We start from the raw sequence: 22959 nt of genomic DNA, 5'->3' as shown, positions 1-22959 counted from the left end.
GGGAAGAACTGTATAATAGGTACAAAAGGAATATGAAAAAGCATAGTGTATATCATTTGCCACCAAGCAGTTGACAATTTTTTTGGAAGGAAATATTTAATTCATATAAAAGGCAATAAACAATTCAAGGCAGTTGAGGAACAATTCAAAGCAGCTCATATGCACTAAAAGAATGATAAACTAAATAAGCAGTGTGTCTTTGGGAGAAGAAATGTATCACTGTTATCTAGGACGATCAGTCTAGGCTCATTGTAAAAGTATAATGCAAATGGATTTTGATGAATTCAAGGGTTTGAAACAGATAGAAGTATCCACATATCAACAAAATCAGCAGATAAGAGTTCCTACTTTTTTCTAATGTTTAGGCAACACATCCACTCAATATGTTAAAAAATACATTGGTTTTCTTCACATAATTAGAAAAAACTACTTTAAATTTCATATGGAGCCAAAAAGGGCCCATATAGCCAAAACAATCCTAAGCAAAAAGAACAAAGCTGGAGGCATCAGACTACCTGACTTTAAACTATACTACAAGCTTGCATTAACCAAAACAGCATGGTAATGGTACCAAAACAGATATATAGACCAAAGGAACAGAACAGAGGCCTCCGAAATAAGAACTCACATCTACAACCATCTGATCTTTGACAAACCTGACAAAAAGCAAGCAATGAGCAAAGGAGTCCCTATTTCATAAATGGTGTTGGGAAAATGGGCAAGCCATATGCAGAAAACTTAAACTGGACCCCTATTTCATACATTATACAAAAATTAACTCAAGATGGATTAAAGACTTAAACATAAGACCTAAAACCATAAAACCCTAGAAGAAAACCTAGGCAATACCATTAAGGACATAGGCATGGACAAAGACTTCATGACTAAAATACCAAAAGCAATGGCAACAAAAACCAGAATTGATAAATGGGATCTAATTAAACTAAAGAGCTTCTGCACAGCCAAAAAAAACTATCATCAGAGTGAACAAGCAACCTACAGAATGGGAGAAAATTTTGCAATCTATCCATCTGACAAAGGGCTAATATCCAGAATCTACAAGGAACTTAAACAAATTTACAAGAAAAAACAAACAACCCCATCAAAAAGTGGGTGAAGGACACTTCTCAAGAGAAGACATTTATGTGGCCAGCAAAAATATGAAAAAAAGTTCATTATCACTGGTCATTAGATAAATGAAAATTAAAACCACAATGAGATACCATTTCATGCCAGTTAGAATGGCGATCATTAAAAAGGAAACAACAGATGCTGGAGAGGATATGGAGAAATAGGAAAGCTTTTACATGGTTGCTGGGAGTGTAAATTAGTTTAACCATTGTGGAAGACAGGAGGGTGATTCCTCAAGGTTTCAGAACCAGAAATACCATTTGACCCAGCAATCCCATTACTGGGTATTTACCCAAAGGATTATAAATCATTCCACTATAAAGATGCATGCACACGTATGCTTATTGCAGCACTATTCACAATAGCAAAGACTTGGAGCCAACCCAAATGTGCATCACTGATAGACTGGATAAAGAAAATATGGTACATATACACCATGGAACACTATGCAGCCATAAAAATGAATGAGTTCATGTCCTTTGCAGGGACATGGATGAAGCTGGAAATCATTATTCTCAGCAAACTAACAAAAGAATAGAAAACCAAACACCACATGTTCTCTCTCGTAAGTCGCAGGTGAACAATGGGAACACATGGACACAGGGAGGGGAACATCACACACTAGGGCCTGTCAGGGGTTGGGGGGCTAGGAGAAAGATAGCATTAGGAGGAATAACTAATGTAGATGACAGGCTGATGGGTGCAGCAAACCACCATGGCACATGTATACCTTTGTAACAAACCTGCACATTCTGTACGTGTATCCCAGAACTTAAAGTATAATTAAAAAGAGAGAAGTTTAAAAAATACAATGAATCACTAAGTTGGTACAGTGGAATTTAATGAACTATAAGAAGAATTACAGGTAAAATATCTGTGAACTCTAATTTTAGCTTTTCTTTTCTCTCAATAGGCACTGATAAGAACTAATCTTTTCATCTCAGTTTTCTAATTTATAAAAATAAGACCAATTTTATCATTCACTTCAAAAGACATAATATCAGAAGCAACTAAGTAATATGTTTGTTAATAATACTATTTAAAATTATTATGCATCCCTAGTTTAGGGAAAACAACAATTTCATTATAAAAACTACTAGTTGAAAACCTGGAATTATATTAAATAGCATTTCAGAAAGATAAAATGTTTGGAGGAGTAATGCTTTCAGTGAAAACTTTTGTAATTGACTGACTTTACAAAATAAAGGCAGTTAATATAAAAATAATCAAAAAGTCTTTTGTTTTCTAAGAATAATATGAAACCTTAAAATCTCCTAGATCATCAAAATTAGGTTATATAACTGGAAACTATGTAGCAGGCAGAATCATGCCCCCTCAAAGATGTATGCGTCCTAATCTCCAGGACCTCTAAATATGTCACTTTCCTTGACATAAGGGATTTTGAAAATGTGCTTAAAGTTAAGGACCTTGAGGTGGAGAGATTATACTGAATTATCTGGGTCAGCCCAATCTAATCAAAAGGGTCCTTATAAGAGGAACAACCTTTCCCAGTTGTGATTAGAGAGGGCAATGTGAGTACTGAAGAAGGTCAGGTAATCAACATGTTGGCTTTGAATGTAGAGGAAAGGGGCCATGAGCCAAGGAATGTGGGCAACCTCTAGAAGCTAGATAAGGCAACAAACATGATTCATTCCAGAAGCCTGTAGAAAGGAACTCAGCTATGCTGAGAGTTTGGTTTTAGCTTGCTAAGACCCATGCCAGATATCTGACCTACAAAATTGTAAGATAATAAACTATGTTTTTTTAAGCTGCTAACTTTGCGGTAATTTGTTATAAGCAGCATAGAAAGCAATACAGTACGAAATTTCAATAACTTACTTTTTATGTACATTATTAGAAAGTGTTATTCAAATATTAGTTACAGCCAGGGATTTTTTAGAAGAATCAAATTCTATAATTAATGATACATAGGCTTAGTGCAAAAGTGCTGAACAAAATTAATAATTGCAATAGTTAATGAATCAAGCAAGTAGGCCCAGTATTTGAGATACAGAAATAGAGAGATTTCTCAATGCTCAATATGCAAGGGTATCTTCAATGAGAAAGTAAGAGGAGAAAATGAGCAAGAGATATCATGTAGTAATATAAAGGTATAATAGAAAGGACTTTGCACTCATCTCTTTCAGACTTCCTAAAAAGTGTTATCACAAAAGAATGTAAGCCTTAATCACATAAAAGGATGAGGGGTAGTTCATTTTGAAAGGCATTAAGGCTAGTGCACTTGTTTTCGAATGCTGTTATAAAAATATGCCAGACTTGGTGGCTTAAAGCAACAGAAAGTCCTTCTCTCACAGTTCTGGAGGATGGAAGTCCCCTGTCAAGGTGTTGGCAGGTCCACACATGCGTGTAATTTGCCTCTCCTGCTCTTATAAGGACACCTGTGATGGTATTTGGGGCCCACCTGGATAATCCAGGACAATTTCTTCATTTCCAGATTCTTTGTATAATTATATGTACAAAAACCTTACAATATAAGAGGACACTCATAGGTTTCCAGGGATTAGAACCTGATATCGTTGGGAACCACCATTCAACCAATTACAGCTGACTTCTGGAGTGCTCATAATAATCTTTTTTTTTTTTTAAATGTGGGTGCTATACTCAATTGTGTTTACTTTACAAAATGTGTCTGACTCCAGATCCACTGAATCAAAATCTACATTTTAACAAGATCCCCAGGTGATGCATGTGCAGATTAAAATTCAAGAAGCACTATTCAAGAAATATTTGAAAGTGACATTCTCTGAACTTGGTGAGTGACTGGATGGGGTGACTGGCAGTGAAGGAAAGTAAAGAGTAAGTGGGAAGGCAGAATATTAGACTTTAATACAAGTTTCTATTTCTTTAAGGAATAAAGATTTTAAGTGAAAGGAACAAATATTTTCAGTTCTAATGTAAAAAACATGCAGAACAAGACAACAACAGAGATATTTGGAGTTAGTAGTATACCATTGATTCTCTGTAGGTGACTGGCCATTATCCAGAGGTATAAGTCTCTCCTTCATCCAAGTACTGATGACAAGCACCCAGCTCAACCAAAATGTTCCATGAGGTTTGGATCCTGCTACATATGAAATGTAGTAAGAACTGCCCTGTCCGCCAACGACCAGGATTAGTGATAATTTATTAGTCCAATATAATAGGCATGAAATTACACTTACATTCTAAATCTGTGTACCCCTTTTCCATCATAGCAATTCTAAGTAGAAACTAGTCTAGGGGAGCCACTGAATTGGTTGGTGGGAAAGTGTCAGAAACAGATTGGACATTTTTAGTGAAAATTCCTTTAGTCACAAAATTGAGAGTTTTCAGACCTAAAATTCAGAGCTTTCATAACACTATGACCACACATTAAATAATAGATATTGTAACATTGACAGTAGCCTAATGATACCAGGAATTGTAAAGGGTTTATTATGTTCCAGCCACTTTCTCAAGAGCTTTATGGATTCAAGCCATCCTCACAAGGACCCAAGAAGTAGGGAGTCACTTAACAGATGAGGAGACTACCGCCTTGGGGACCACATCACTGCTTCCTAAAGACTCCTCTGCCTCACTTGGAGTCTTTCAGATAGTCCCTTTAATCACAAATGAGTCTTAGAAATACTTACCGGTTCATCTACTCAGTATGTATTTATTGAGTGTTACCCAATGTGAATGAACTGGAAATACACATCCACTTTGAAAAAAAGCAAACACAAAACCCATCCCCTCGTCCATTGAACTCTCTGCTTCTTCATATGTGAGTACGAGACACATACATTTAGCAAACTGCAAGTATTTTCTGTCTGAAATGATTTAAGGAACTTCACCTTTTTACTCCTCTCTCCTTGTAAACCTCGTATACATATGTGAATATGATACACATACAATTAGCAAACTGCAAGTATTTTTTGTCTGAAATGATTTAAGGAACTTCACCTTTTTACTCCTCTCTCCTCGTAAACCTCACCAGTGAACGCTTCCATCTACTGTCATATGCCAGTGATTTGGAATGGTCTCTAGCGTCTATTTCTTACTCTACTCTGGGTCAAAAATTCCCTCCTGGATTTAATTGAGAAGGTTGAGATGAAGTTGTTTTGTGTATTATAGTAGAAGTAACGTCAGTTCTAATTCTGTGAAGAAACTAAAGCAACAGCAGCAAAAGCCAAAATTGACAAATGGGATCTCATTAAACTAAAGAGCTTCTGCACAGCAAAAGAAACTACCATCAGAGTGAACAGGTAACCTACAGAATGGGAGAAAATTTTTGCAATCTACTCATCTGACAAAGGGCTAATATCCAGAACCTACAAAGAACTCAAACAAATTTACAAGAAAAAAACAAACAACCCCATCAAAAAGTGGGCAAAGGATATGAACAGACATTTCTCAAAAGAAGACATTCATACAGCCAACAGACACATGAAAAAATGCTCATCATCACTGGCCATCAGAGAAATGCAAATCAAAACCACAATGATATACCATCTCACACCAGTTAGAATGGCAATCATTAAAAAGTCAGGAAACAACAGGTGCTGGAGAGGATGTGGAGAAATAGGAACACTTTTACACTGTTGGTGGGATTGTAAACTAGTTCAACCATTATGGAAAACAGTATGGCGATTCCTCAAGGATCTAGAACTAGATGTACCATATGACTCAGCCATCCCATTACTGGGTATATACCCAGTGGATTATAAATCATGCTGCTATAAAGACACATGCACACATATGTTTATTGCGGCACTATTCACAATAGCAAAGACTTGGAATCAACCCAAATGTCCATCAGTTACAGACTGGATTAAGAAAATGTGGCACATATACACCATGGAATACTATGCAGCCATCAAAAAGGATGAGTTTGTGTCCTTTGTAGGGACTTGGATGCAGCTGGAAACCATCATTCTTAGCAAACTATCACAAGAACAGAAAACCAAACACCGCATGTTCTCACTCATAGGTGGGAACTGAACAATGAGATCACTTGGACTCGGGAAGGGGAACATCACACACCGGGGCCTATCATGGGGAGGGGGGAGGGGGGAGGGATTGCATTGGGAGTTATACCTGATGTAAATGACGAGTTGATGGGTGCTGACGAGTTGATGGGTGCAGCACAGCAACATGGCACAAGTATACATATGTAACAAACCTGCACGTTATCCACATGTACCCTAGAACTTAAAGTATAATAATAAAAAATAATTAAAAAAAAAAAAAGAGTACTTGCCTCACCTATTGTGTGCACATAGTGGGCCAGTATGTGTTGTTTTTCCCCACCCCCATAGAATTATTGATGGCTCTATAAAGTATCAATGAGACAGGGAAATGGAAAGGGAAAGATGAGTGTGAGTGGGTCTCACGAGCTCTCAGTTCCCAAATAAACAACTGTTCATTTCAACTATTAGTATTTAATATATTCCTGGGCTCAGAAACATTAATATAATTGTCTTCATTCTGAAATTAAAATTATAGTATTACATAAAACAAGTTTATGGGTTTGCAAATTGTGTCTTTAAGTATTTGAAATATTTGATCCACTTTAGTTACTATGTTCAGCAAATACTGCAAAATCTGTTTTGTATAATCACATGCTGAGTAATGTAAAATATTGCTAAAATATGTATTTAAGAAAATGTAATTACTAAAAAAATCATAAAATGTAATTCTTTCAGTTATTAATATTTCACATTTAGACTCTTTAGACTCTTTTTAAGTATGTGGACTTAGAAAAGCAAAACAAGTCAAAAATAAAATCGAAGCAGGTGACTTTTAAAACATAACTAGCAATTTTAAAATTTAGATATCTCTAAATGGTAACAATTATTGCAAATTTCTTGAAACGTTTTAGAAATACTACCTTCTTGCTTCCAATGTAAATGTAAAGTGGTAATTTTATATTGAAATCTCTATTTGATAAAAATTTGTGCTTAACCAACGATTCCTTGATCACAACTTATATGTATGTAATAGAAAACCCATTTCCTAAGTGGGACCTCAACTTTTGTGATAATAAACTCTATAACTCTGAAAATGAATTAAAAATCATCTACTTAACATCCACTTAAACTGTCAAAACTAAAATAACCAATCTTAAATATTTACATTTTAAATTAGAGCCAAATTAAGGAAAAATCAGAATTTTTATGTTTATGTGAAAATTTAATGTTTAAACAATTATGTAAGCTTTTTTTGAAACCAGCTGCTCCAGTCTTTCATCACATTTTTCCTGAACTAAATTAATGGTATTATCTATGGCTAATACATGTCTTGCTTTTCTTTTATTTACTAATGTACTTTTAGGTCATTTTAGTCAACAAATTTACATGCAGCATTTCAAGTAGTAGACATATTTTCCAATTTGATGAAAAGGAAATAGTTAAAGACAAACTTAATTTAGAGTTTAAAAACTCCCTTGGGTTATAATTAATACCTCTGATCAATGGCACCGTGATGCACATCACAGACCACAGTATGGATGTTACCCTCTGGAGTTATGTAGTGCATATCCTGTATTGCTGAAAATGACAGAAAGACCTAACTAATAGACACTTGGGAGGTTAGCCCCAGGTGAGACAAAGTTCCTGGGCATTACACAAGAAATAGTTTGGAGCATCAAAGGAGTAAAAATCCATTCATATTGTGCTTGTTGTTTTGACACAGGAAAACAAATCTGATACATATTTTCTGTGGAAGCCTTATTTGGAAAGAGCTCCTGTAAACATGCTGTGGCCTAGATTTATTATGAATAGCATAGTGTAGTTCTGACATGCAAAATTGTTTGGAACATCATTAACAAGTACTAGTTTCTGATGATTCATGTTCTTTCTGTCACACAATAGTAACTAACTCAAGAATGATGAGCACATTTTTAAACAGTTAACAAGAAGAAACAGGAAATTATTAGATGCTAAAATTGTATGTCCCCAATGGATAGTATCAGTTGTGTAAGTTTGGAATACTAATGGTATAGATTTCACTAAAATATCCTTTAATATGAGTGCAGATAAATACCATATACTAATAGTTGTCAAAATTCATTGTATGTAACTCACTTGAGACTTAAAATGCAGTTTCTGGGCATCACTCCCAGAGATTCTGATTTAGAAGAATGGGAGTAGGTCTGCAAGATGTATTTTAATAAGCACTCCCACATTCCTCATGCCAGCAGTTAGTTCTACCCTCCCATTGTGAGAAACACTGCCATAAACTGGATACAATGGTTGCTTATAGGACTGGCCTCATTGGGAAGTTTAAGAAAACTATAGATACCTCTCTACATATCTACTACATGGGGGTGAAGTACGGACATCCACACGTTTTAAAAATGCTACAGGTGATTCTGATTTGCAGCTAGGCTGACAAACACTGATAATAGAATTAACTTCCATTTGTGCATATTATTATATGCTTTAATTCACTGATCCATTTAACTTGATAGTAAAATTTTAATATTTAAGTCATAAAACTGATAACTTATATATAACATCCATTTCCAGTAAAATGTTTGAAAACTATTTTAATTACACTCAGCTTGTTTCCCAACACATCTTCTCCTATTTTCTTCCATCAGTGGTGATACCATCTACTCAATTTGAGAAGAGACTGTCTAGGTAATATAACCACTGAGCATGGGCTTGGGAGTGAACAGTCTTTTATTGCCTTACTTCTGCCATTTTCTGTTTGTACAACACTGGACATGTTAGCCAACATTTCTAAAATAGTAAATATCTTGTAGAGTATTGGGAAAATTAAATTAGATGATGTATGTAAAGTACTTAATGAAATCTCTGGACCTTGATCAGCCTTTTTATAAGTCAGCTATTATTATCATTCCTAATTCCTTGTTCTTCTCATAAGTAGTCATCATTTTTTGACCCTGCCACGTTGTTAATTATCTTGAGTTTTGTCCATTCACATCCATTCTTGTTGCCAATGACTTAGCCAATATCAACTCTTGCCTGCCTGCATTAACACAATTAGTCAAGTTACTCATTTGCTGGCTCACTTGTTCTACCTGCTGCCAGAGTGATCTAACATTCCAAGTTGAGTCCTGCTCAACTTCTTTAATGTTCAACTCCTACCCTTGAGATAGTGTGACCTTCCTAACATGGCTTACAAGATATCCTCATTTTGGTCCCTGCTGAAGCCTAGAATCTTGTCTCTTTCTACACTTCTGCTCCATACTTTAAGCTCCAGCCATTCATTCTTAGAATGTGCCAGACTCCATCTTGGACCAGGATTACGTATATGATTTCCTTCTGCCTAAACCTACCTCTCCTCAGAGAATATAACTAATATATACTCATTCTGTAATTCCTCTGGAAGATTATCGTTTCCCTTGAGTAGCCTTAAATATTTTTCTATGGACTTGTAAAGGGAACTGTTCCCTATCATAATACACATCATATTTTATTGTAATTATTTATCCATTTTAGTGCATTGCATTTCACGCTGGGGTATGGGGATCTGGATTATTTTCACACTTATTATTTGACAACTGGGCATTCTATAACTTTTTTTAGTTTTCTGACAATCTATGAAAAGAAAAACATACTCTGGAATAGCTAGATGACTTTGCATTTTAGTGCCTGCAGTTTTATTTTTATTTTTTCACTGTAAAATACATATAACCTAAAATTTACCATCGTAACCATTTTTAAGTGTATGGGTATTGGACACATTCATGTTGTTGTACAATCATTACCCCCATCTATCTCTACAGTTATTTTCATGTTACAAAACTGAAATTCTATACCCTTTAAGTAATAAGCTCCCATCCCCTGCCTTCCCCTAGCTTCTGGTAGCCACCACTCTACTTTCTGTCGTAAGAGTTTTACCACTCAAGCTACTTCATATAAGTGGAATCATATAATATTTTTGTCTTTTTGTCACTAGCTTATTTCACTTAGCATAATGTCCTCAAAGATCATCCATGTTGTAGCATTTGTCAGGATTTCCTTATTGTTAATGCTAAATAATATTCCATTGTATGTATATACTGTATTTTGTTTATCCATTTATTTGTCAATGAAGGAACACTTGGGTTGTTTCCATGTTGTAGCTATTACGATTTTAATGCTGCATTAAAATATCCCTTCAATATGTTGACTTCAATTATATTACTCAGAAATCAAATTGCTGGATTATATGATAATTATATTTTTAATATTTTTGAGGAAATGCCATACTGGTTTCCACAGCCTCTGTACCAGTTTACATTTGGATTAGCAATGCACAAGAGTTCCAATTTCTCCACATCCTCACCAATACTTATTATCTGTTTTGCTTGATAGTATCCATCCTAATGGGGGAAAATTATTATCTCATTGTGGTTTTTATTTGCATTTCTCTAATGATTAGTGATATTGAGAGTCTTTTCATGTGATCATTATCCATTCCTGTATCTTCTTTGGAGAAATTTCTAATCAAGTCCTTTTATACTTTTGAATTGGGTTGTTTTTTGTTGTTGAGTTTTAGAAATTCACTATGTATTCTGGATATTAATTCCTTATCAGATACATGATTTGCAAATATTTTCTCCCATTCTGTAGGTTGCCTCTTTACTCTTGATAGTGTCCTCTAATGTACAAAAGTTTTTAATTTTCATGGCCCAATTTGTCCATTTTTTCTTTTTTCAACTGTGCCTTTGGTGTTGTATTTTCTCCATCACAAATCCAATGTTATGAAGATTTTGCCCTATGTTTTCTTCGAGGAATTTTATAATTTTAGCTCTTACATTTAGGTTTTTGATCAATTTTGTTAATTTTTGTATGTGGTGTTAGTTAAGAGTCCAACTTCATTTTTTTGCATGCGTATACTGAGTTTTCCCAACACCATTCACTAAAAACATTGTTTATTCCCCATTGAATGGTTGTGTTAGGTCATCCTTGCAGTGCTATAAAGAAATATATGAGACTGGGTAATTTATAAAGAAAAGATGTTTAAGTGGCTCATGGTTGTTCAGGTTTGGGAGGAACAGGTGCTGCCATCTGCTCAATTTCTAGGGAGGCCTCAGGAAGCTTATAATCATGGTGGAAGGTGAAGGGGGAGTAAGCAGGAGAAAATGAGAAAGAATCAGGGTAGGGGGTGGGGTCACAAACTTTTAAATGACCAGATGTCATGAGGACTCACTATCATGAAGACAGCAATAAGCCATGAGGGATCCAGTTTCATGATCCAAACACCCCCTACCAAGCCCTGCCTCCAGCATTGGGGATTAAAATTCAGCGTAAGATTTAGGTGGGGATGAATATCCAAACTATATCTGTGGTTTTAGTACTCTTGTGAAAAATCATTTCATCATATAGGCAAGGGTTTATTTTTCAACTTTTGTATTCCATTGGTCTATATGTCTGCTTCTGTGCCAGTATCACAGTGTTTTGATTTCCATAGCTTTTTAGTAAGTTTTGAAATCAAAGAGTCCTCCAAATTTGTTCTTATTTTTTCAAAATTGTTTTGGCTCTTCCAGGTCCCTTGAGATTCCATATGAATTTCAGAAGGGACTCTTCTGTTGTTGAAAAAAAAAAGTCATTGCAATTATGATAAGGATTGTATTGAATCTGCACATTGTCTTTGATAATACTAACATTTTATCAATATTGTCTTTCACTCCATGAACATGGGATGCCTTCTTATTTATTTATATATTATTTAATTTCATTCAGAAATGCTTTATAGTTTTCACTGTATAAGTTGTTAACTGCCATGGTTAATTCCTAAGTATATTATTCTAGTTCATATTATTATAAACAAAACTATTGTCTTAATTTCCTTTGCAGATTGCTCAGTGTTCATGTACAGAAATGCAACAGATATTTGTCCGTTGACTTCGTATCTTGCTATTTTGTTGAATTTATTTATTAGTTTTAAGAGATATTAGTGGAACCTGTAGTGCTTTCCACATATAATATCTTATCACCTATAAGCAAAGATAACTTTCCTTCCTCCTTTCCAAGTTGGATGCTTTTTATTTATTTGTTTTGTTTAATTGCTTTGGCCAGAACTTCTAGTAGTATGTTAAATAGAAGTGGTGAATGTGGGCTTCTATAACTTATTCCTGATCTTAGAGAAAAAACTTTCAGACCGGGCACGGTGACTCACGCCAGTAATCCCAGCACTTTGGGAGGCCAAGGCGGGTGGATCACGAGGTCAGGAGATCGAGGCTAACACGTTGCTAACACGGTGAAACCCCATCTCTACTAAAAAAACAAAAACATTAGCCGGTCGTGGTAGCAGGTGCCTGTAGCCCCAGCTACTCGGGAGGTTGAGGCAGGAGAATGGCTTGAAACAGGGAGGCAGAGCTTTCAGTGAGCTGAGATCATGCCCCCGGACTCCAGCCTGCGCAACAGAGTGAGACTCCGTCTCAAAACAAACAAACAAAACAAAAACAGACAAACAAAAACCTTTCAGTCTTTCATGATATTTGCTGTGGGTTTTTTATATATGGTTTTTAGTTGTTGGTGGTTTACTTTTATTCCTAGTTTGCTGATTGATTTGTCATGAAAGAGAGTTAAGTTTTGTCGAATGCTTTTTCTTCATCAATTGAGATGGTCATATGATTTTTTGCCTTCGTTCTGTTAATGTGATGTATTATCAATTTTTTTGATCATGCTTGAATCATCTTTTATTCAAAGAATATATCCCACTTGGTCATTATGTATATAGCGGAGGGGAGTCAGGGATGGAGGCCAAGTTGGGCTGATTTTCCCGCTGCTGCTACAAGGAAGCCAATTAACGGGAGAAGACTTGAGTTGGGGCTTAGGGAGAGAATCTGTTGTGGTTCTCATGAGTTAGAGTATAAAAGGAATCATGCTAAGGCTAGGATGAAGCCGTTATCACCGATGCAGTTATATAAGATTGCCTGGATGGCTGCCGTGTTAGTGTCTGCTCGGGTGTGCCATCTGCCGATTGGCTGGAAATACAAGATTCCTACGCCCTCTCAGTCAATGAAAAGTTGGGAGAGATTATTGGCAGTAACTAGGGTTAGTATTGTGGTGAGGCAAATAAGCAGATACTTAAAAAATTGGTTGATGTTTGGGTCTGAGCCTATATACCATAGTGAGAATTCTATAATAGACCAAGTGACGAATAGTGAAACTGGAATAAATATTATGGAAAAATAATCTAGTTTGAAGTTTAGTGAGAGTTCTAGTGTTTGAATTGCTGTTCAGTATCAATTTGAGATAATGGCTTATTGGTCTAGACATGTAAATATTGTTGTAGGGAGGAGGCTGGTGATACAAGTGGATGCGATAATTGTCTTTCCATAGTGCGGGTATGAGTTCTTTTTTCCAGGGTTGATGAGAGTGATGATGATCGGGGAGGTTAGAGAGATTAGGGTTATTATGGTGATGGAAGTATACATGATTGTTACCTTTATTTGGAGTTGCACCAATATTTTTGGTTCCTAAGACCAATGGATAACTGCTATCCTTTAAAAGTTGAGAAAGCCATGTTATTAGACATGGGGCATGAGTTAGCAGTTCTTGCGGGCTTTCTCGGTAAATAAGAAGTAGTGGACCTCTATGATTAGATTCACAATCTAATGTTTTGATTAAACTATATTTATAGGAGGTAAACCCCAAAATAATCTTAGGGTTAAGGGATAGGAGGAGAATGGGGAAGATGTGTATGATTATTAGTGTATTCTCTCGTGTAAGGCAGGGTTTCATATTATTGATATGGTATATAAGTGTTCCTCACTGTGTTGTGATAAATATGTAGAGGGAGTATAGGGCTGTAATTAGCATGTTGAGTCCTATGAATACAATAGTAATATTTGATAAAGAAAATGAGGCCATTAGTACAAGGAGTTCTCCCACTAGGTTAACAATGGGGGATAGGGCAAGGTTAGCAAGGTTTGCTGCAAGTCATCAGAAGGCTATTAGTGGGAGTAGGGTTTCATGTCCTCAGGAGAGTATTATAATACGTCTGTGGATTCGTTCGTAGTTTGAATTTGCTGGGCAAAATAGTAAGGATAAAGTAAGTCCATGGGCAATTATAAGGACAATTGCACCAGTGAAGCTTCAGGGTTTTGGATAAGGATGGCTACGATAACAAGAGCTATGTGACTTACGGAAGAGTATGCAATGAGTGACTTTAGTTCTGTTTGTTGTAAGCAAATGGAGCTTGCTATAGTTATGCCCCATAGGGATAGAATAAGGAAAGGGTAGGCTATATATTCCATTAAAGGATTGAGAACAAAGGTAAGTCGTATTTGCCATAACCGCCTACTTTTAGGAGTACTGTGGCGAGTACTGTTGAGCCGGCCATAGGGGCTTCAACATGGGCTTTGGGGAGTCATAGATGAAGGCCATAAAAGGGTAATTTTACTGTGAAGGCCATTATGCATGCTAGCCACATGAGGTTGCTGGATCAGGAGGTCAACAGCTCTTGAGTGGTGAGTGTTAGTAATATTATGTTTAGTGAGCCCAGGGCATTATGAGTATAAATGAGTATAATAAGTAAAGGGAGGGAGCCTACTAGTGTATAAAATAGGAAGTATGAACATGCAGTGTTTGGTTTTCTGTTCTTGTGATAGTTTGCTAAGAATGATGGTTTCCAGCTGCATCCATGTCCCTACAAAGGACACAAACTCATCCTTTTTTATGGCTGCATAGTATTCCATGGGGGGAGGGATTGCATTGGGAGTTATACCTGATGTAAATGACGAGTTGATGGGTGCTGACGAGTTGATGGGTGCAGCACAGCAACATGGCACAAGTATACATATGTAACAAACCTGCACGTTATGCACATGTACCCTAGAACTTAAAGTGTAATAATAATAATAATAAAAAATAGGAAGTACGTGCCTGCATTAAGGCATTCTGGTTCATTACCCCACCGGGTGATAATGACTAAGGTAGGAATAAGTGTAGTTTTGAAGAGGATGTAGAATATATTTAGCTCTGTGGCTGTGAATGTTATGATCAGGGAGACTTGTAGGGAGATCAGTATGGAGAGGTAGAGTTTTATCCGTAAGGGGGGTTCACTGTATAGGTGGTACTGGCTTGCTATAATTATGAAAGGCAGGAGTCAGCCTGTTAGTATTAGAAGGGGCATTGCTAGTGGGTCAGAAGAGAAAGACACTGAATAGTTGAACAGGTTGTCGTTGGTTCGATTAAAGAATAGCAGTGGAATAAAGCTGATAATTAGGCTGTGCATGGTTGCATTAACTCAGATTATGTGGCTCTTAGAGAGTCATGTTACTGGTAGTAATACAACTGTGGGAATAATTATTTTTAGCATTGAAGCAAGTTTAGATTGTGCACGTAGTCTAAGCCACATGTGTTGGAGACTGAGACTAGTAGAGCAAGGCCCACTGCTGCTTCACGGGCAGTGAAAACTAACACGGCAATAGGCATAATATTAATTTAGGGGGAGTGTATATTTAAGGTTGTAAGGGTATTTATAATAAATAATGACAATATTATCCCCTCCAGGCATAGTAGGGAGGATATTAGGTGTGAGCAGTAGATTAGTACCCCCAAAAGCGAGATAATAAAGGCCAATGCAACATTTATGTAGACAGAGGACATTTGATGAGTATGATTGCCATAATCTAATGAGTCAAAATCATTTATTTTTGTTTAAACTACCTACTAATTCAGCTCAGTCCAGCCCCTTTTGAGTTCACTCATAAGTCAGACTTAGGATTAAAAGGATAACTAGCATGAGGGATGAATTAATTATTAGTGGCAGGTTGGTTGTTTGAAGGGCTCATTGTAAGGGTAATAATAGAGCAATTTCTAAGTCGAATAATAGAAAGGTGATGGCAATTAGGAAAAATTTTATGGAGAAAGGAATGCAGGCTGAGGACAGTGGATCGAACCCACACTCGTAAGGGTTAGATTTTTCTATGTAAGTATTAAGTTGTGGTAGTCAAAATGTGATAGTTATTAGTAATAGGACTAGTAGGGTGTTGATTATTAGAGCTAGTGTTAGGTTAATTATGCTTTTTCAAATATGGTCGAAACTGGTTGATTGGAAGTCAATGGTACTGTTTATACTAAAAGAGTAAGATCCTCATCAGTAAATAGAAACGTACAGGAATATTTACACTACATCTACAAAGTGCCAGTATCAAGCAACGGCTTCAAAGCCAAAGTGGTGTTTGGATGTAAAATGGTATAGCAATTGGCGGATAAGGCAGGTAGTAAGGAATGTTGATCCGATGATGATGTGAAGTCCGAGAAAGCCTGTGGCTATAAAAAATGCTGAGCCACAGACCCCATCGGGGACAGTAAAGGGGGCCTCAAAGTATTCTGAGACTTGTAGAAAGGTGAAGTAGACACTAAAAAGAGAGTGATAAGTAGTGCTTGGATTACTTGTTTTCGATCAGACTATGGTGGGCTCAAATAATTGAAACTCCTGATGTGAGCAACACGGTTGTATTCAGGAGTGGTACTTTTAGGGGTTTCAGAGGAGTGATGCCTGTTAGGGGTCAGTGTCCTCTTAACTGCGGAGTAGGGGCTAGGCTAGAGTGATAAAATGCTCAGAAGAACTCAGCAAAGAAGCCGACTTCTGAAATAATGAATAAAACTATTCTGTACTGGAGGCCTTCTTGGATAGGTACTGTGTGATGGCCTTGGTATGTAGTCTCTCGGACCATGTCATGCCATCATTGATATATGGGTTAGTGTGTTGGTTAGTAGGCCTAGTGTTAGCAGGGTGGCAGAGTAGAAGTGAAATCATATGGCCAAGCCAGACGTTATTAGGAGGGCTGAAAGGGCCCCTGTTAGAGGTCAGAGGCTGGGTTTAACTATGTGGTAGGCATGTGATTGGTGGATCATTAAGTGTTGTCATGTAAGTAGAGGCTCATTAAGAGTGTAAAAACATAGGCTTTGATTAGGGCGACAGCGATCTCGAGGATAGTCAATAGGATTAAAATTATAAAGACAATCGAAGTTGTGGGGAGACTAATGGTTCATAGTGCTAGTGTGGCACTTCCAATCAGGTGCACAAGTAGGTAGCCTGCTGTGATATTAGCGTTAGGCATACAGCCAGGGCTATTGGTTGAATAAATAGGCTAATGGTTTTGATGACGACTAGTATGGGGATAAGGGGTGTGGGCGTGCCTTGTGGTAAAAAGTGAGCCAAGGAGTTTTTGGTTTTAAAGCGGAAGCCTGTAATTACTGTTTCTGCCCATAGAGGGATTGCTGTGGCTAGATTTATAGATAACTGGGTGGTTGGTGTAAATGAGTGAGGCAAGAATCTGAGGAGATTCGTTGTGGTAATAAAGATAATTAGGGATATTAGTATAAGGGATCAGGTTCGTCTTTTAACACTATGCATTATTATTATTTGTTTTAGGGTAAGTTAAACTAATCATTGCTGAATAGCAATTAGCCAATTGTCGATAAGGTGCTTGGACATTGGAATTAGTATGGAGGGAAATAAGATGATTGGCACTACAGCAGGTAGACCTAAAATTGTTGGGGCAATAAATGAAGTTAACAGATTTTCATTCATTTTGATCCCAAGGGTTGTTATGGTTTCATACACCAATTATTTTTGATGTAGCCGGTAGGTGATAATTTGTATTTAGTACTTTTAGCTGAATGATGAAAGAATAGTGTAAAGATTACTGATATAATAATAACAGGCAATGTGGAAGTATCTAGTTGAGGCATCTCACTGTAGAGAGACAGCACTTCTCTCAGTCTTTAATTTAAAAGGTTAATGCTGGCGCAGCTATACAGCGGATATGTTAAGTGAGTAGACAGCAGATTTATAAAGTGAATACAGGTCCTATCTTGAAGATTTTTAGTGGGATTAACTCTAGGACAATACGCATAAAACTGTGGTTGGCTCTGCAGATTTCTGAGCACTGTCCGTAATAGACGCCTGGTCGTATAGCGGTGAATGTAGTTTGGTTTAAGCGTCCAGGGATTGCATCTGTTTTTAAACCTAATGTGGGTACGGTTCATGAGTGCAGGACGTCCTGGGATGTGATTATTATATGGACGGCGGCTTCAATTGGAAGGACTACCCGGTTATCGACTTCGAGAAGTCGAAGGTCTCCTGGGTTTAAAAATAATGGCGGAAGCATGTAAGAATTAAAAATTAATCCTCCATAATCTGTATATTCGTAAGTTCAGTATCATTGATGTCCAGTTGATTTGATGGTGAAAGAAGGGTTATTGACTTCATCTGTTATGTATAGGATGCCTAGAGATGGGAAGGCAATTAAGACTAGAATGATGGCAGGCAAGATGGTTCAGATGGTTTCTATCTCTTGGGTGTCAATGATGCTAGTGTTAGTTTTGTTGTGAGTGTTAGAAAGAGAATATATAGAACTAAGAAGCTGATTCGAAAAATAATTATAAGGGCGTGGGAAGGCGATTAATTCTTCTATAGTAGGGGATGTGGCGTCTTGAAGACTTAGTTGAGCTGGGTGAGCCATTAAGATATACAGGGCTTAACCTGTAACCTAACTTTGACAAAGTTATGAAATAATTTTTCTAATATCTTATTGAAAAGTCATAGAAGTTATGAGATTGGTTTGAAAGCAGTTTTAGGGGGTTTGACTCCTTCCTTTTTCGTCTAGGTTTTATGTTGGCTGTTCTTCAAATGCGTGGTAGGGTGGAGGGCAGCCATATAACCATTCTAAATTAGTGGAAGACTGTTCAATTATTAAAACTTTTCGTTTTGAAACGAAAGCTTCTCAGGTTATGAAAATTATTAGTATTACTGCTGTCAGGGAGATAAATGAGCCTACAGATGATAGGATATTTCATGCAGTATACGCATCGGGGTAGACAGAGTAATGCCGAGGTATTCCAGACAGACCGAGAAAATGCTGTGGGAAAAAGGTTAAATTTACGCCTGTGAATATAATAGCAAAATGGGCTTTGGCATAGGTTTGGTCGAGTGTATAGCCTGCAAATAAGGGGAACCAGTGAATAAAGCCTCCTATGATAGCGAATACAGCTCCTATTGATAGAACATAGTGAAAGTAGGCTACAACATAGTATGTGTCCTGTAGCACAATGTCTAATGATGAGTTCGCTAATACAATGCCGGTTAAGCCACCCACTGTGAAAAGGAAAATAAATCATAGGGCTCCGAGTGTTGCGGGGGATCATTTGGTGTTACTTCCATGAAGCATAGCAAGTCAGCTAAAAACTTTAACACCAGTGGGAATAGTGATGATTATAGTGGCAGAGGTGAAGTAAGCTCGTGTATCTACGTCTATTCCTACTGTAAATATATGATGAGCTCACACAACAAACCCTAGGAAGCCAATTGATATTATAGCCCAGACTACGCCCATATACCCAAATGGTTCCTTTTTTCCGGAATAATATGTTACGATGTGGGAGATTATTCAGAAGCCTGGTAGAATGAGGATATAGATTTCGGGGTGACCGAAGAACCAGAATAGGTGCTGATATAGGATAGGATCGCCCCCTCCAGCTGGGTCGAAGAAGGGGGTGTTAAGGTTGTTGTCTGTTAATAGTATAGTAATGCCAGCGGCTAGGACTGGAAGAGAGAGGAGCAGAACTGCTGTGATTAGGACAGATCAGACAAAAACGGGTATTTGGTACTGAGCCATAGCAGGGGGTTTTATATTGATAATTGTGGTGACGAAATTGATAGCTCCTAAAATAGAAGAGACACCTGCCAGGTGAAGTGAGAAGATAGTCAAGTCTACAGAGGCCCCTGGATGAGATAGATTTCCTGCTAAGCGGGGATAAACCGTTCAGCCGGTCCCAGCGCCAGCCTCTACTATAGCAGATTCTTTTCACCAAAGAATCCTCAAAACCTTCAACATCCGCCATTACACTTACCATGTTACGACTTCTCTCCTCTATATAAATGTACAGGGGATTTAGTTAAGTTAGTCCTTAAAATATACTTGAGGAGGGTGATGGGCAGTGTGTGCGTGCTTTATGGCCTTATTCAATTAAGCACTCTGTTCTTAATTTACTGCTAAATCTTCCTTGGGCCCTTAGGTTTCATAAGGGTTATCGTGGAATTTTCTGGGGTAGAAAATGTAGCCCATTTCTTACTACCTCATAGGCTACACCTTGACCTAACATTTTTATGTAGATACTTGTGCTTACTTTGTGGCCTTTACTAGGGTTTGCTGAAGATGGCGGTATATAGGCTGAGCAAGAGGTGGTGAGGTGAATCGGGGTTTATCCATTATAGAAAAGGCTCCTCTAGAGGGATTTGAAGCACCGCCAAGTCCTCTGAGTTTTAAGCTAGTGCTTGTAGTGTTCTGGCGAGCAGTTTTGTTAATTTAATTGTTGAAGTTTAGGGCTAAGCATAGTGGGATATCTAATCCCAGTTTGGGTCTTAGCTATTTTGTATTCAGAAGTATTAAAGCCACTTTCGTAGTTTATTTTATATTAGCTAGGGTTTTTAACAACTTAGATGAAACTTAGCTTTATTGAGGGCAAACCTAAAACACTCTTTACGCCGGTCTCTATTAGCTTGGGTTAATCGTATGGCCTCGGTGGCTGGCACGAAATTAACCAACCCTGGGTGTCAGTATAGCTTAAACTTTCCTTTATTGCTAAAGGCTTATCACCGCTGTCTCCCGCGGGGGTGTGGCTGAGCAAAGTGTTTTGAGCTGCATTAATAGGTGCTTGATACTTACTCCTTTTGATCGTAGTGATTTAGAGGGTGATTTCACCGGGGCGGGGATACTTGCATGTGTAATCTTACTAACAGTTAATAGAAAGGCTAGGACCAAACCTATTTGTTTATGGGGCAGTGTAGGTCCGTCTAGATATTTTCAGTGTCTTACTTTAGATAGTTAAGCTACATAAACTGCATGAATGCGTGGTGTAAACGGGGGTCCAGAAGATACGCGCATGTGCGATTGTGGGGGTAAGAAAAATAAAGAGAGGGGCCGCCTTTGGGGTTGTGTTGGTTTAGGGTATGGGTTTAGTAGCAGACGGATACATGTACTGAATGAAGTGACTGTAAGAGGAGAATTAAATTTGGGGGAGCAGCGGAGTGAAATTAAAAGAAAAAAAGATGCGTTCGTTGAGGGGTAACTGTTGAAAATGCATACAGCCTAAGATAAAAATTTAGGCTCCGGCTGAATTAGATTGAGGCTTTCTTGTTTTGGGGGTTTGGAAAAGGTGTCTTTCCTGGTTTAATGAGGCAAGAGATGGGGGGGGGTTGCGGATTTTATCTTTGGGTTTAGTGTGAGAAGCCGCTGTAAGTTTAGTAATTATTGTTATGTCCTACAAGCATGAATTAATTAACACCTTGTGGTAGTTACGCGCGGCTGGAATATTGAACGTAGGTGCGATTAATAATGAGAGTGTACTAGGAATTAAAGACAGATCCTGCAACATAAGGTGTGCCGCAGACAAGCCTTCCGCGATGTAATCGCGTGCATACTCGAAAGTTAAAAATACCAAATGCATGGAGAGCTCCCATGACTGGTTAATAGGGTGATAGACCTGTGATCCATTGTGATGTCTTATTTAAGGGTAACGTGTGGGCGATCTTAGTTCCATGGCCGTGAGGTAAGAACCAGATGCCGGATACAGTTCAGGATAGCTACCCCCAAGTGTTATGGGCCCGGAGCGAGGAGAGTAGCACGCTTGTGCGGGATATTGATTTCACGGAGGATGATGAGCGAGAAAACACTATCTGAGGGGGATATCTGTAGTGACGAGGATTTATTCGATTTGAATGTGCTATGTCCAGTGAAACGACTGAATGTACTACCTATGGTTAAAAGTGTGGTCGATATTCCCGGGGAAGGGCATGGGCTTTTGGAGGTGTGAGTTTAATATGTTACAGTTGGTTAAGCGTTTATAGTTCTGGCTTGTAAGCATATACTGCGAGCAGTGATTGTACCGGGTACCTTCGTATGTACTACGTACAGTTAAACACTTATAGTACTATATAATATTCATGTTGGCTAGCAGTAATGCACGATATACATAACATTATTATGGGGCAGGTCAATACTTGGGTTGTACCCAAAATAGGTGCCTCATCAGAACACAGAGAGTAGTTTAAATTAGAATTTTAGCCTTAGGTGCTGATGGTGAAGTCAAGTACTTTCTCTCTGAGTTGTTCTGGGGAGAAGGTCTCCATTCCCGGTTTACAAGACAGGTGTATTGGTTCATACTACAAGGGCAGGTTCATATGAGTAGTTTATTTTCGATTAGAGCACATTGTAATGTGCTGTTAAAATCAGTTTGCTAGCATTTTGTTAAGGATATTTGTATCAACATTTATAAGGGATAGTGGTCTATAGTTTTCTTGCAGTGTCTTTGGCTTTGGTATCAGATTAATAACAGACTCATAAAATGAGGGCATTTAAAGAAATTCCTTGCTATTACATATATTTTTTAAGTGTCAGATAAATTTACATTAACTCTTCTTTAGTTTGTTTTCTTTTTCAATTCAACAAGTTATAATGTTGTTAATTTGAGATCTTTGTTTTAATCTAAGCATTTATCAGTGTATCACGTTAAGTTTTGGTATGCTGTTTTCATTTTCATTTGTCTCCAAGTATTATCTGATTTCCCTTGTTATTTATTTTTTGATCCATTGGTGGTTTAAGAATGTGTTGTTTTATTTCCACAAATTTGCAGGGTATTTTCCAGTCTTCCTGCAATTATTCATGTCTAACTTCTTCCAACCATTGTTGGAGAAAATATTTTGTATGATACCTATCTTTTAAAATCTATTGAGACTTAATTTCTGACCAAATATATAGACTATCATGGACAATGTCCCACATGCACTTAGGAAAATCGTGTATTATGTTGTTGGTGGTTATAATGTTCTTGCATATATCTATTAGATTAGCTATTTTATTGTGTCAAGTGCTCT

General features: G+C 37.4%; 1 protein-coding gene and 1 pseudogene across 7 annotated transcripts in view; both read right to left on the bottom strand.

Annotated features, from left to right (window-relative positions):
• CFAP299 (cilia and flagella associated protein 299) overlaps positions 1–22959 on the bottom strand; it is a 667873-nt gene that overhangs the window by 121078 nt on the left and 523836 nt on the right. The window lies entirely within an intron of this gene.
• LOC139362126 (NADH-ubiquinone oxidoreductase chain 4-like) lies at positions 3316–15393 on the bottom strand (annotated as a pseudogene).

This window comes from Macaca nemestrina, chromosome 3 (assembly GCF_043159975.1).
Source record: "Macaca nemestrina isolate mMacNem1 chromosome 3, mMacNem.hap1, whole genome shotgun sequence".
Taxonomy (NCBI): domain Eukaryota; kingdom Metazoa; phylum Chordata; class Mammalia; order Primates; family Cercopithecidae; genus Macaca; species Macaca nemestrina.
Note: the sequence above shows the minus strand (reverse complement) of the source record. Positions and strands in the feature narration are given on the sequence as shown.